General features: G+C 44.4%; 1 long non-coding RNA gene across 3 annotated transcripts in view; it reads right to left on the reverse strand.

Annotated features, from left to right (window-relative positions):
• Positions 1 to 5,635: 5,635 nt before the first annotated feature.
• The window catches only part of LOC112228272, a 28,268-nt gene continuing 18,869 nt past the window's right edge, over positions 5,636 to 15,034 (reverse strand). Inside the window, exons 3-5 of one of the 3 annotated variants that reach the window (XR_002950022.2) lie at positions 7,024 to 7,198; positions 6,880 to 6,929; positions 5,636 to 6,655 (exon numbers count right to left, since the gene is read on the reverse strand). This is a non-coding gene — a long non-coding RNA (uncharacterized LOC112228272). Of the gene's footprint in view, positions 6,656 to 6,879; positions 6,930 to 7,023; positions 7,625 to 15,034 lie in introns of those variants that run through there. The other 2 variants (XR_002950021.2, XR_002950020.2) reach the window with 2 other exon arrangements.

Genomic DNA, 15,034 nt, shown 5'->3' on the forward strand with positions numbered 1-15,034 from the left:
CTATTGGATGCTAATGACAAACAAAATAGTTTGCTTTGTTGACCTCAACTCAAGCTTACTATCAACAGTGACAGTTCAGATGACATCACATGCGCCGAATGCAACAGGTTTAGACTTTACAGTGAAATGCTTAACCAACAATGCTGTTTAAAGAAAAATACAAAAAAAAATAATAATAAAAGTCCTTAAAAGTAATTAAAGATTAGCAGTAAAAATAACATTAGCGAGGCTATATACAGGAGGTACCGGTACAGAGTCAATGAGCTGGGGCACCGGTCAGTCGAGGTAAATTAGGTAATATGTACTTGTAGGTAGAGTTATTAAAGTGGCTATGCATAGATAATAAACAGAGAGTAGCAGCAGCATAAAAGAGTGGTTGGGTAATGCAAATAGTCTGGGTAACCACTTGATTAGATGTTTAGGAGTCTTACAGCTTGGGGATAGAAGTTGTTTAGAAGCCTCTTGGACCTAGACTTGGCGCTCCGGTACCGCTTGCCATTCGGTAGCAGAGAGAACAGTCTATGACTAGGGTGGCTGGAGTCTTTGACAATTTTTAGGGCCTTCCTCTGACACCGCCTGGTATAGAGGTCCTGGATGGCATGAAGCTTGGCCCCAGTGATATACTGGGCCGCACGCACTAACCTCTGTAGTGACTTGCGGTCGGCAGAGCAGTCGGCAGAGCGGTCGGCAGAGCAGTTGCCATACCAGGCAGTGATGCAACCAGTCAGGATGATCTCGATGGTGCAGCTGTAGAACCGTTTGAGGATCTGAGGACCCATGCCAAATCTTTTCAGTCTCCTGAGGGGGAATAGGTTTTGTCGTGCCCTCTTCACGACTGTCTTGGTGTGCTTGGACCATGTTAGTTTGTTGGTGATATAGACACCAAGGAACTTGAAACTCTCAACACTTATCTTAGTGATGAGGTTTGAGGACACTATGGTTTTGAACGCTGACCTGTATTCAATGAATAGCATTCTCACATAGGTGTTCCTTTTGTCCAGGTGGGAAAGGGCAGTGTGGAGTGCAATAGAGATTGCATCATCTGTGGATCTGTTGGTGTTGTATGCAAATGGGAGTGGGTCTAGGGTTTCTGGGATAATGATGTTGATGTGAGCCATGACCAGCCTTTCAAAGTACTTCATGGCTACAGACGTGAGTGCTATGGGTCGGTAGTCATTTAGGCAGGTTACCTTAGTGTTCTTTGGGTCAGGGACTATGGTGGTCTTACAGACTCAGACAGGGAGAGTTTTAAAATGTGAGTGAAGACACTTGCCAGTTGGTCAGCGCTCAGAGTACACATCCTGGTAATCCGTCTGGCCCTGCGGCCTTGTGAATGTTGACCTGTTTAAAGCTCTTACTCACATCGACTACGGAGAGCGTGATCACACAGTCGTCCGGAACAGCTGATGCTCTCATGCATGTTTCAGTGTTACTTTCCTTGAAGCGAACATAGAAGTAATTTAGCTCATTTGGTAGGCTTGTGTCACTGGGCAGCTCGGGGCTGTCCTTCACTTTGTAGTCTGTAATAGTTTGCAGGCCCTGCCACATCCGACGAGCATCGGAGCCTTTGTAGTACGATTCGATCTTAGTCCTGTATTGACGCTTTACCTGTTTGATGGAATGTCAGAGGGCATAGCGGGATTTCTTATAAGCTTCAGGGTTAGAGTCCCGCTCCTTTAAAGCTGCAGTTCTACACTTTAGCACAGTGCGGATGTTGCCTGTTATCCATGGCTTCTGGTTGGGGTATGTACGTGCAGTCACTGTGGGGAAGACGTCATCAAAGCACTTATTGATGAAAACAGTGACTGATGTGGTGTACTCCTCAATGCCATCGGAATCCTGGAACATATTTCAGTCTGTGCTAGCAAAACAGTCCTGTAGCTTAGCATCTGCTTCATCTGACCACATTTTATTGTCTGAGTCACAGGTGCTTCCTGCTTTAGTTTTTGCTTGTAAGCAGGAATCAGGAATTGTGGCCAGATTTGCCAAATGGAGGGCCAGGGAGAGCCTTTTATGCATCTCTGTGTGTGGAGTAAAGGTGGTCTACAGTTTTTTCCCCCTCTGTTTGCACATTTAACATGCTGGTTGAAATTAGGAAAAACTGATTTAAGTTTCCCTGCATTAAAGTCCCCGGCCACTAGGAGCATTTTCCTGTTTGCTTATGGCCATATACAGCTCATTGAGTGTGGTCTTAGTGCCAGCATCGGTGTGTGATGGTAAATAGACAGCCACAAAAAATATAGATGAACACTCTTTTGGTAGATAGTGTGGTCTACAGCTTATCATGAGATACTCTACCTCAGGCGAGCAAAACCTTGAGACTTCCTTAGATATCGTGCACCAGCTGTTGTTTACAAATAAACATAGACTGCTGCCCCTTGTCTTACCGGAGGCTGCTGTTCTATCCTGCCAATGCAGTGTGTAACCTGCCAGCTGTATGTTATTCATGTCGTCGTTCAGCCACAACTCTGTGAAACATAAGATGTTACAGTTTTCCCTCTTACGCCGGATCCTGACAAGGCATCCCGATCTCCTTCCGCGATATCTCAGTCTTTTTCTCCTGCGAATGACGGGGATGAGGGCCTCGTTGGGTGTCTGGAGAATATCCCTCTCGTCCGACTCATTAAAGAAAAATGATTCATCCTGTTCAAGGTGAGTAATCGCTGTTCTGATGTCCAGAAGCTCTTTTCGGTCATAAGAGACGGTAGCAGCAACATTATGTACAAAATAAGTTACAAACAATGCAAAAAATAAAAATAAAAATAGCATGGTTGGTTAAGAGCCCATAAAACAGCAGCCATCCCCTCCGGCGCCATTACAGTATACAGGTGAGCATGCATTGGTGCTTGGCAGATTTCACAGGCTGCTGAACACACCACAGGACCAGATAAACACTTTCAGCCATACTTAGGTGGATTAAAATGTGGAATGAGAACCATAGACACCTGAAGCCTTATGAGACTGTTGCTTTTTATAGTATGGCTGCAGGATTCTTCCACGGCTCTTGTGCTCCCAGCTTCCTGCCAGCAGTGTCCCTCTGACTCTATGTTAGACACAGCCATGCTCAGATCACAGCACATGTCATCTGCAGCCTAGGCTCATAATCAAATGGGTGTCTCTGAATTTCTCCGAAGAGGAAGAGACCAGGAATGGGTAGCACACAAGACCTCTGGGTGGCTGCACGGGCTCGTGCTCCTCGCATCACTCACGTGTTGCAGCCGAGCGCCTAAGGACCGACACGTGCCACATCACATGCCGCCCTCCTCCATCCACTCCAAAGGAGGGCCCCCCCTGACCAGAATAGAAACCATGTTTGGAGATCTGGAGGTAAAGGGGTGAGGGTGGCACTGTGACGTGGCTAAGCAGATAGTGTTTATTCTACAAGCATCCCTCCACCCTTGGCCTGTATACTCCAGTCAGAAGTAACAGAGACCTCCCCTCTGCCACCTCTGGCAGTCAAGATGCACGGAGCAAGTTGTCCTCCTTTCTTACACAGGCCTTTCCTATACACTTCTCAGTAATTGGTATTCAGACTTACCTTATGAAGATGCGTAACGGGCTTTGCAGGCATGGTTCCCTTGCAAGTACTGAATACATGTAATTCAACAACTGAAAACCCTACTACCACTTGCTGGCCAACAGATTTTCTTGTGGAGATTTTATTCAATAGGGTTTTCAGTGCATTTATCTTAGGCCGTCCCTTAGAATACGATGTACCTTTAATCAGAATGTTGTCGACAGACTCGATAGAATATACACCTGCACATCGAACATCTCATTCCAAAATAATGGGTATTACTATGGAGTTGGTTCCCCCCTTTGCTGCTATAACGGCCTCCACTCTTCTGGGAAGGTTTTCCACTAGACGTTAGAGCATTGCTGCAGGGACTTGCTTCCATTGAGCCACAAGAGCATTCGTGAGATCAGGCACTGATGTCGGGCATTAGGCCTGGCTCGCAGTCCAATTCATCCCAAAGGTGTTCGATGGGGTTAAGGTCAGCGCTCTGTGCAGGCCAGTCAAGTTCTTCCACACTGATCTCGACAAACCATTTCTGTATGGACCTTGCTTTGTGCAAGAGGGCATTACCATGCTGAAACAGGAAAGGGCCTTCCCAAAACTGTTGCCACAAAGTTGGAAGCACAGAATTGTCTAGAATGTCTAGAATTGTATGCTGTAGCATGAAGATTTCCCTTCACTGAAACTAAGGAGCCTAGCCCGAACCATGAACAACAGCCCCAGACCATTTTTCCTACACCACCAAACTTTACAGTTGACGCTATGCATTCGGGTATGTAGCGTTCTCCTGGCATCTGCCAAACCCAGATTCATTGGTTGGACTGCCAGATGGTGAAGCGTGATTCATCACTCCAGAGAATGCATTTCCACTGCTCCAGAGTCCAATGGCAGTGAGCCTTACACCACTCCAGCCGATGCTTGGCATTGTGCATGGTGGTCTTAGGCTTTCATGAAATTCCCAACGAACAGTTCCTGTGCTGACTTTACTTCCAGAGGCAGTTTGAAACTCAGTAGTGAGTGTTACAACTGAGGACAGACAATTTCTTTCGCACAAGACACTTCAGAGGTCCCGTTCTGTGAGCTTGTGTGGCCTACCACTTCTCGGCTGAGCCGTAGTTGCTCTTAGATGTTTCCACTTCAAAATAAGAGTCCTTACAGTTGACTGGGGCAGCTCTAGGAGGGCAGACATTTTATAAACTGACTTGTTGGAAAGGTGGCAGCATTCCTATGACGATGCCACGTTGAAAGTCAATGAGCCCTTCAGCAAGGCCATTCTACTGCCAATGTTTGTCTATGGAGATTGCATGGCTGTGTGCTCGATTTCATACACCTGTCAGAAACGGGTGTGGTTGAAATAGCCCAATCCACTAATTTGAAGGGGTGTACACATACTTTTGGCGATGTAGTTTATCTAGAGAACGAGTTCAGAATATATGGATCAATGAAAAAATGGCATCTACAGTATGTATCTTCATCTCCGTTTCAGCACCAACTGGTAGATAAAAAAATACTCTGATTTTGTATTCATGCACATTTTAGGGTTAGGAAAGTACGTGTAAAGGAAAGTAGGTGTAAATCATTTTTAATACAGTGAATACAGTGGTTTGATTCATCCTGAAAGTTGTCATATTCAAGTTTTATCCCATGAAATATTGGAAGGTGGAAAAATATTTACAATCATGGAACTGTATGACAACGATACAGTCATTGTTAACCGCGCTCCAGGCTCCAGGTTTAACCTGCTATGTGTAGTTCCATAACTGATTAAAATAGGAAACACGTCCTGCATGATTGCACAACTGTAACGGTCGTCGTATGAAGAAGGTGAGGACCAAAGCGCAGCGTGGTAAGTGTTCATGTTATTTTTATTTAAACTGAACACAAAATAACAAGAGAATGAATGAAAACGAAACAGTCCTGTCAGGTGCAGAAACACAAAACAACCACCCACAACTCATAGTCGGAAAACAGGCTGCCTAAGTATGGTTCTCAATCAGAGACAACGACAGACAGCTGTCCCTGATTGAGAACCATACCAGGCCAAAAACAAAAAAATACAAAAACAAAAAAGAACATAGAACGCCCACCCTAGTCACACCCTGGCCTAACCAAAATAGAGAATAAAAAGCCTCTCTATGGCCAGGGCGTGACAACAACGTTACTTACATGGACTTGACAGAGGAAAGAAAGGTAAACAGATTGGAATGGAATGATGCAATATGTAGGCTACAAATTGAAGGAAACTAACACAAAAGTAGTAGTTATAAATCAATGGGTATTACTGACAGTGGCTACTGATAGTGGCTAATATTTAACACAATACACATTTTTATGTAAAATGGAGAAAAGCCAGGGCATAGGCTATAATTAAAACATTCATCAGCTTGGCAGGTTCAGCCCTACAGAAGCCTATAGATTGGTTGTCCAAATTTTATACACGCAAATTGCGAGGGCACACAATAACACTTCTGAATTTACGACACAGCTATTTGTAGCCTATTTCACTGTGGAAAAGGGGCCACAATACATGTCAAGATATGATTTTCAGTTTGCTTCCATATGCCTGGCTTCACATTCGTCACCAGGGATCGTAAGGAAAAATAATCCATGTGTATTTACAATCCCCTTCTCAAAACAGATTACTCATTTACATCCACTCGTATTCATGTATAAATGACAGTGCATAAAGAATGCTGTTATTTCTATTGGAAAAAATGAAGTAGATGCTTTTTCCACTTGGAAACGGCAGGTTCGCTCAACCTCATTCATGGTTTTCTCGAGTGTAAAGCGGGTGGAATTCCGAGGGGATTTAGGTCAAGTTCAGAATACGGCTTATCTGCACACACACCTCCGCCACACCTTCATTTCTTCAATCTCTACCCTGAACGAATATGCTCGCTTAACTTGGGCTGGAATCAGGGCCTTGATGAGCACTCTCCCGAAAGCCCTTCTCTCGCTCTCTCTGCTCATGGTGTTGTTGGAATCCGACGGTTTATTTTACCTCTCACAATGTGTGCATATTTTGTGAGGTTTGTTGTCATGGAGGCTTGTGCCCCTAGCATGCAAGTTACAAAACATTGCCCACTTCTCCATACTGTAAGATGTAGCTGAGCTCCTGGAGAATAAGAAGGGCACCAACTGTCATAGAGAGAAGAGGATTTACATGATGAGTGAAACAACAGAATACTAGCTGAATTCATTCATTCCTGCATTTTGCAACGTTAATGAGTTTATACTCCTGAACCTCCTGCAAACACACACAAGCGTAACAATACGCTTCAACAACAGTATTATCTGAGACGACTCTTCTTTCTTTCAGTACCCAAATCAGTGTGTGATGTTCCATAAAGAACATTCCTTACCCCAGGATACTTCCGGGGTGGCAGGTGGCCTAGTGGTTACAGCGTTGGGCCTGTAAGTGAAAGGTTGCTGGATCAAATCCCTGAGCTGACAAGGTAAAAATCTGTCATTCTGTCTTGTGAGCAAGGCAACTACAGCTTACTTACCCGGGTGCTGAAGATGTGGTTGTTGATTAAGTTAGTCCCCTGCAGCTCTCTGATTCAGAGGGGTTGGGTTAAATACAGAAGACACATTTCAGTTGAATGCATTCAGTTGTACAACTCACCCTTTCAACTTGTGACTGTTCAGGAGGATAAAGGAGCACTCTGTTGTGGCATAAATCTGATGGGACAAGTAAAACAATTGACTTACATTTCGGTATGAATCGCCTTCATCGGAGCCTGTGTGATGCTATTTCACACTGGAAAAAGACGTGTGTTAGTGTTTACATGCATGTTGTAAACACTGTGAGTGATTGAATGGAGCTCCATGCCATCACATTGGACCAATTGCTGGCCTTCTTGACAGAGTTGCAAAGAAAAAGCCATATCTCAGACTGGCTAAGAAAAAAGATTGGCAAAAGAACACAGACACTGGACAGAGGAACTGCCTAGAAGGCCAGATTCTCGGAGTCGCCTCTTGACATTGAGACTGGTGTTTTGCGGGTACTATTTAATGAAGCCAATTGAGGACTTGAGAAGTTTATTTCTCAAACTAGACACTCTAATATACTTGTCCTCTTGCTTAGTTGTGTACCGAGGCCTCCCACTCCTCTTTCTATTCTGGTTAGAGACAGTTTGTCCTGTTCTGTTAAGGGAGTAGTACACAGCATTGTACGAGATCTTCAGTTTCTTGGCAATTTCTCACATGGAATAGCCTTAATTTCTCAGAACAAGAATAGACTGATACGTTTCAGAAGAAAGGTCTTTGTTTCTGGCAATTTTGAGCCTGTAATCGAACCCATATATGCTGATGCTCCAGATACTCAACTAGTCTAAAGAAGGCCAGTTTTAATGCTTCTTTAATCAGGACAACAGTTTTCAGCTTTGCTAACATAATTACAAAATGGTTTTCTAATGATCAATTAGCCTTTTAAAATGGTAAACTTGGATTAGCTAACACAACGTGCCATTGGAACACAGGAGTGATGGTTGCTGATAATGGGCCTATGTTCGCCTATGTAGATATTCCATAAAAAATCTGTAGTTTCCAGCTACAATAGTAATTTACAACATTAACAATGTCTACACTGATCAATTTGTGATCAATTTGATGTTATTTTAATTGACAGAAAAATGTGATTTTCTTTCAAAAATGTCTAAGTGATCCCAAACTTTTGAACGGTGGTGTATATGTTCAATTGCATGGATGTTCTTCATTACTGGTTCCATCTGAGCGTGAACAGGATATAATGAAAGAGAATGTAGTTCCATGATCAGAAAGTGCCTCTAAACACTAACGTCACTAAATACTGAATGAGGTGTAGATCCATGTAGCCTGTTCTCTCTCCCTGTTTTTCAACAGGACAATGACCCAACACACCTCCAGGCTGTGTAAGGGCTATTTGCCCAAGAAGGAGAGTGATGAAGTGCTGCATCAGATGACCTAGCCTCCACAATCACCGGACCTCAACCCATTTGAGATGGTTTGGGATGAGTTGGACTGCAGAGTGAAGGAAAAGCAGCCAACAAGTGCTCAGCACATGTGGGTACTCCTTCAAAACTGTTGGAAAGCATTCCATGTGAAGCTGGTTGAGAGAATGCTAGGAGTGTGCAAAGCTGTCATAAAGGCATAGGGTGGCTACTTTAAAGAATATAAAATATATTTTGATTTGTTTAACACTTTTTTGGTTACTACATGATTCCACATGTGTTATTTCCTTGTGTTGACGTCTTCAATATTATTCTACAATGTAGTAAATAGTCCAAATAAATAAATACCCTGAATGAGTAAGTGTGTCCAGACTTTTGACTGGTACTGTATTTATATTTAAATGTGCAGTATGTAGTTCTGTCCTTGAGCTGTTCTTGTTTATTCATGTTCTGTATTATGTCATGTTTTATGTTTTGTGTTGGACACCAGGAAGAGTAGCTGCTGCTTTAGCAACAGATAATAGGATCCCAATAAAATGACAATAACAAATGTCACCTTAATAACTCATGAATGAAAATGGGATTAGGGATCATTGAGCAGCTACTATTTGAAAAAGCCTGGGTTGATTAGGGGTGGGTGGGTGGTGGGTTGATATCTTTGCTTCATGCGGTTGATATTACAGCATCCTGCTCCATGTAAGGACAACACCATCCCTGGACATGTTACATGTAAGGACAACACCATCCCTGGACATGTTACATGTAAGGACAACACCATCCCTGGACATGTTACATGTAAGGACAACACCATCCCTGGACATGTTACATGTCTCTACAACACCATCCCTGGACATATTACATGTCTCTACAACACCATCCCTGGACATGTTACATGTAAGGACAACACCATCCCTGGACATGTTACATGTCTCTACAATACCATCCCTGGACATGTTACATGTAAGGACAACACCATCCCTGGACATGTTACATGTAAGGACAACACCATCCCTGGACATGTTACATATAAGGACAACACCATCCCGTGATATGCAGCTGTTCAGGGAAGCTAGAAACCATTATACACAGGCAGTTAGAAAAGCCAAGGCTAGCTTTTTCAAGCAGAAATTTGCTTCCTGCAACACTAACTCAAAAAAGTTCTGGGACACTGTAAAGTCCATGGAGAATAAGAACACCTCCTCCCAGCTGCCCACTGCACTGAAGATAGGAAACACTGTCACCACTGATAAATCCACCATAATTGAGAATTTCAATAAGCATTTTTCTACGGCTGGCCATGCTTTCCACCTGGCTACTCCTACCCCGGTCAACAGCACTGCACCCCCAACAGCAACTCGCCCAAGCCTTCCCTATTTCTCCTTCTCCCAAATCCATTCAGCTGATGTTCTGAAAGAGCTGCAAAATCTGGACCCCTACAAATCAGCCGGGCTAGACAATCTGGACCCTTTCTTTCTAAAATTATCTGCCGAAATTGTTGCCACCCCTATTACTAGCCTGTTCAACCTCTCTTTCGTGTCGTCTGAGATTCCCAAAGATTGGAAAGCAGCTGCGGTCATCCCCCTCTTCAAAGGGGGGGAACACTCTTGACCCAAACTGTGACAGACCTATATCTATCCTACCATGCCTTTCTAAGGTCTTCGAAAGCCAAGTCAACAAACAGATTACCGACCATTTCGAATCTCACCATACCTTCTCTGCTATGCAATCTGGTTTCAGAGCTGGTCATGGGTGCACCTCAGCCACGCTGAAGGTCCTAAACGATATCTTAACCGCCATCGATAAGAAACATTACTGTGCAGCCGTATTCATTGATCTGGCCAAGGCTTTCGACTCTGTCAATCACCACATCCTCATCGGCAGACTCGACAGCCTTGGTTTCTCAAATGATTGCCTCGCCTGGTTCACCAACTACTTCTCTGATAGAGTTCAGTGTGTCAAATCGGAGGGTCTGCTGTCCGGACCTCTGGCAGTCTCTATGGGGGTGCCACAGGGTTCAATTCTTGGACCGACTCTCTTCTCTGTATACATCAATGAGGTTGCTCTTGCTGCTGGTGAGTCTCTGATCCACCTCTACGCAGACGACACCATTCTATATACTTCCGGCCCTTCTTTGGACACTGTGTTAACAACCCTCCAGGCAAGCTTCAATGCCATACAACTCTCCTTCCGTGGCCTCCAATTGCTCTTAAATACAAGTAAAACTAAATGCATGCTCTTCAACCGATCGCTACCTGCACCTACCCGCCTGTCCAACATCACTACTCTGGACGGCTCTGACTTAGATTACGTGGACTACTACTTCCAGTTCTCTGCTGCCAATGACTGGAACGAACTACAAACATCTCTGAAACTGGAAACACTTATCTCCCTCACTAGCTTTAAGCACCAACTGTCAGAGCAGCTCACAGATTACTGCACCTGTATATAGCCCACCTATAATTTAGCCCAAACAACTACCTCTTTCCCAACTGTATTTAATTAATTTATTTATTTTGCTCCTTTACAACCCATTATTTTTATTTATACTTTGCACATTCTTCCATTCCAAAACTACCATTCCAGTGTTTTACTTGCTATATTGTATTTACTTTGCCACCATGGCCTTTTTTGCCTTTACCTCCCTTCTCACCTCATTTGCTCACATTGTATATAGACTTGTTTATACTGTATTATTGACTGTATGTTTGTTTTACTCCATGTGTAACTCTGTGTCGTTGTATCTGTCGAACTGCTTTGCTTTATCTTGGCCAGGTCGCAATTGTAAATGAGAACTTGTTCTCAACTAGCCTACCTGGTTAAATAAAGGTGAAAAAATAAAAAAAAAAAAAAAAACATGTCCAGGGATGGTGTTGTCCTTACATGTAACATGTCCAGGGATGGTGTTGTCCTTACATGTAACATGTCCAGGGATGGTGTTGTCCTTACATGTAACATGTCCAGGGATGGTGTTGTAGAGACATGTAACATGTCCAGGGATGGTGTTGTCCTTACATGTAACATGTCCAGGGAGGGTGTTGTATAGACATGTAACATGTCCAGGGAGGGTGTTGTATAGACATGTAACATGTCCAGGGATGGTGTTGTATAGACATGTAACATGTCCAGGGATGGTGTTGTCCTTACATACATGTAACATGTCCAGGGATGGTGTTGTCCTAGACATGTAACATGTCCAGGGATGGTGTTGTATAGACATGTAACATGTCCAGGGATGGTGTTGTCCTTACATGTAACATGTCCAAGGATGGTGTTGTAGAGACATGTACCATGTCCAGGGATGGTGTTGTATAGACATGTAACATGTCCAGGGATGGTGTTGTATAGACATTTATTTATTTATTTATTTTACCTTTATTTAACCAGGTAGGCTAGTTGAGAACAAGTTCTCATTTACAATTGCGACCTGGCCAAGATAAAGCAAAGCAGTGTGAGCAGACAACACAGAGTTACACATGGAGAAAACAATTAACAAGTCAATAACACAGTAGAAAAAAAAGGGGGAGTCTATATACATTTTGTGCAAAAGGCATGAGGAGGTAGGCGAATAATTACAATTTTGCAGATTAATAACACTGGAGTGATAAATGATCAGATGGTCATGTACAGGTAGAGATATTGGTGTGCAAAAGAGCAGAAAAGTAAATAAATAAAAACAGTATGGGGATGAGGTAGGTAAAAATGGATGGGCTATTTACCGATAGACTATGTACAGCTGCAGCGATCGGTTAACTGCTCAGATAGCAGATGTTTGAAGTTGGTGAGGGAGATAAAAGTCTCCAACTTCAGCGATTTTTGCAATTCGTTCCAGTCACAGGCAGCAGAGAACTGGAACGAAAGGTGTCCAAATGAGGTCTTGGCTTTAGGGATGATCAGTGAGATACACCTGCTGGAGCGCGTGCTATTGATGGGTGTTGCTATCGTGACCAGTGAACTGAGATAAGGCGGAGCTTTACCTAGCATGGACTTGTAGATGACCTGGAGCCAGTGGATCTGGCGACTCATATGTAGCGAGGGCCAGCCGACTAGAGCATACAAGTCGCAGTGGTGGGTGGTATAAGGTGCTTTAGTGACAAAACGGATGGCACTGTGATAAACTGCATCCAGTTTGCTGAGTAGAGTGTTGGAAGCAATTTTGTAGATGACATCGCCGAAGTCGAGGATCGGTAGGATAGTCAGTTTTACAAGGGTAAGTTTGATTTTCGATTGGAGATGTTTGATATGAGTCTTGAAGGAGAGTTTACAGTCTAGCCAGACACCTAGGTACTTATAGATGTCCACATATTCAAGGTCAGAACTATCCAGGGTGGTGATGCTGGTCAGGCGTGCGGGTGCAGGCAGCGAACGGTTGAAAAGCATGCATTTGGTTTTACTAGCGTTTAAGAGCAGTTGGAGGCCACGGAAGGAGTGCTGTATGGCATTGAAGCTCGTTTGGAGGTTAGATAGCACAGTGTCCAAGGACGGGCCGGAAGTATATAGAATGGTGTCGTCTGCGTAGAGGTGGATCAGGGAATCGCCCGCAGCAAGAGCAACATCATTGATATATACAGAGAAAAGAGTCGGCCCAAGGCTGGAACCCTGTGGCACCCCATAGAGACTGCCAGAGGACCGGACAGCATGCCCTCCGGTTTGACACACTGAACTCTGTCTGCAAAGTAATTGGTGAACCAGGCAAGGCAGTCATCCAAAAACCGAGGCTACTGAGTCTGCCGATAAGAATATGGTGATTGACAGAGTCGAAAGCCTTGGCAAGGTCGATGAAGACGGCTGCACAGTACTGTCTTTTATCGATGGCGGTTATGATATCGTTTAGTACCTTGAGTGTGGCTGAGGTGCACCCGTGACCGGCTCGGAAACCAGATTGCACAGCGGAGAAGGTACGGTGGGATTCGAGATGGTCAGTGACCTGTTTGTTGACTTGGCTTTCGAAGACCTTAGATAGGCAGGGCAGGATGGATATAGGTCTGTAACAGTTTGGGTCCAGGGTGTCTCCCCCTTTGAAGAGGGCTTTCCAATCCTTGGGGATCTCAGACGATATGAAAGAGAGGTTGAACAGGCTGGTAATAGGGGTTGCGACAATGGCGGCGGATAGTTTCAGAAATAGAGGGTCCAGATTGTCAAGCCCAGCTGATTTGTACGGGTCCAGGTTTTGCAGCTCTTTCAGAACATCTGCTATCTGGATTTGGGTAAAGGAGAACCTGGAGAGGCTTGGGCGAGTAGCTGCGGGGGGCGGAGCTGTTGGCCGAGGTTGGAGTAGCCAGGCGGAAGGCATGGCCAGCTGTTGAGAAATGCTTGTTGAAGTTTTCGATAATCATGGATTTATCGGTGGTGACCGTGTTACCTAGCCTCAGTGCAGTGGGCAGCTGGGAGGAGGTTTTCTTGTTCTCCATGGACTTCACAGTGTCCCAGAACCTTTTGGAGTTGGAGCTACAGGATGCAAACTTCTGCCTGAAGAACCTGGCCTTAGCTTTCCTGACTGACTGCGTATATTGGTTCCTGACTTCCCTGAACAGTTGCATATCGCGGGGACTATTCGATGCTATTGCAGTCCGCCACAGGATGTTTTTGTGCTGGTCGAGGGCAGTCAGGTCTGGAGTGAACCAAGGGCTATATCTGTTCTTAGTTCTGCATTTTTTGAACGGAGTATGCTTATCTAAAATGGTGAGGAAGTTACTTTTAAAGAATGACCAGGCATCCTCAACTGACGGGATGAGGTCAATGTCCTTCCAGGATACCCGGGCCAGGTTGTTTAGAAAGGCCTGCTCACAGAAGTGTTTTAGGGAGCGTTTAACAGTGATGAGGGGTGGTCGTTTGACTGCGGCTCCGTAGCGGATACAGGCAATGAGGCAGTGATCGCTGAGATCCTGGTTGAAGACAGCGGAGGTGTATTTGGAGGGCCAGTTGGTCAGGATGACGTCTATGAGGGTGCCCTTGTTTACAGATTTAGGGTTGTACCTGGTGGGTTCCTTGATGATTTGTGTGAGATTGAGGGCATCTAGCTTAGATCGTAGGACTGTTAAGCATATCCCAGTTTAGGTCACCTAACAGAACAAACTCTGAAGCTAGATGGGGGCGATCAATTCACAAATGGTGTCCAGGGCACAGCTGGGAGCTGAGGGGGATCGGTAGCAGGCGGCAACAGTGAGAGACACATCCCTGGACATGTTACATGTCTCTACAACACCATCCCTGGACATGTTACATGTAAGGACAACACCATCCCTGGACATGTTACATGTCTCTACAACACCATCCCTGGACATGTTACATGTAAGGACAACACCATCCCTGGACATGTTACATGTCTATACAACACCATCCCTGGACATGTTACATGTCTATACAACACCATCCCTGGACATGGTACATGTCTCTACAACACCATCCTTGGACATGTTACATCCTTTTGAACAAACTCCTTCAAAGTGATATTTAGCCACTCTGAATTTTCATTATTATTGAAAAGAGGAAATCCAAAGGTAATTGGTGACACTGGTGAGTCACAGAACATTGATAGTGGAATAAAAGGTCAAAGGTTTTAGTCATTCCCCCCATTTTTTAAATAATT

This window comes from Oncorhynchus tshawytscha, linkage group LG30 (assembly GCF_018296145.1).
Source record: "Oncorhynchus tshawytscha isolate Ot180627B linkage group LG30, Otsh_v2.0, whole genome shotgun sequence".
NCBI lineage: Eukaryota > Metazoa > Chordata > Actinopteri > Salmoniformes > Salmonidae > Oncorhynchus > Oncorhynchus tshawytscha.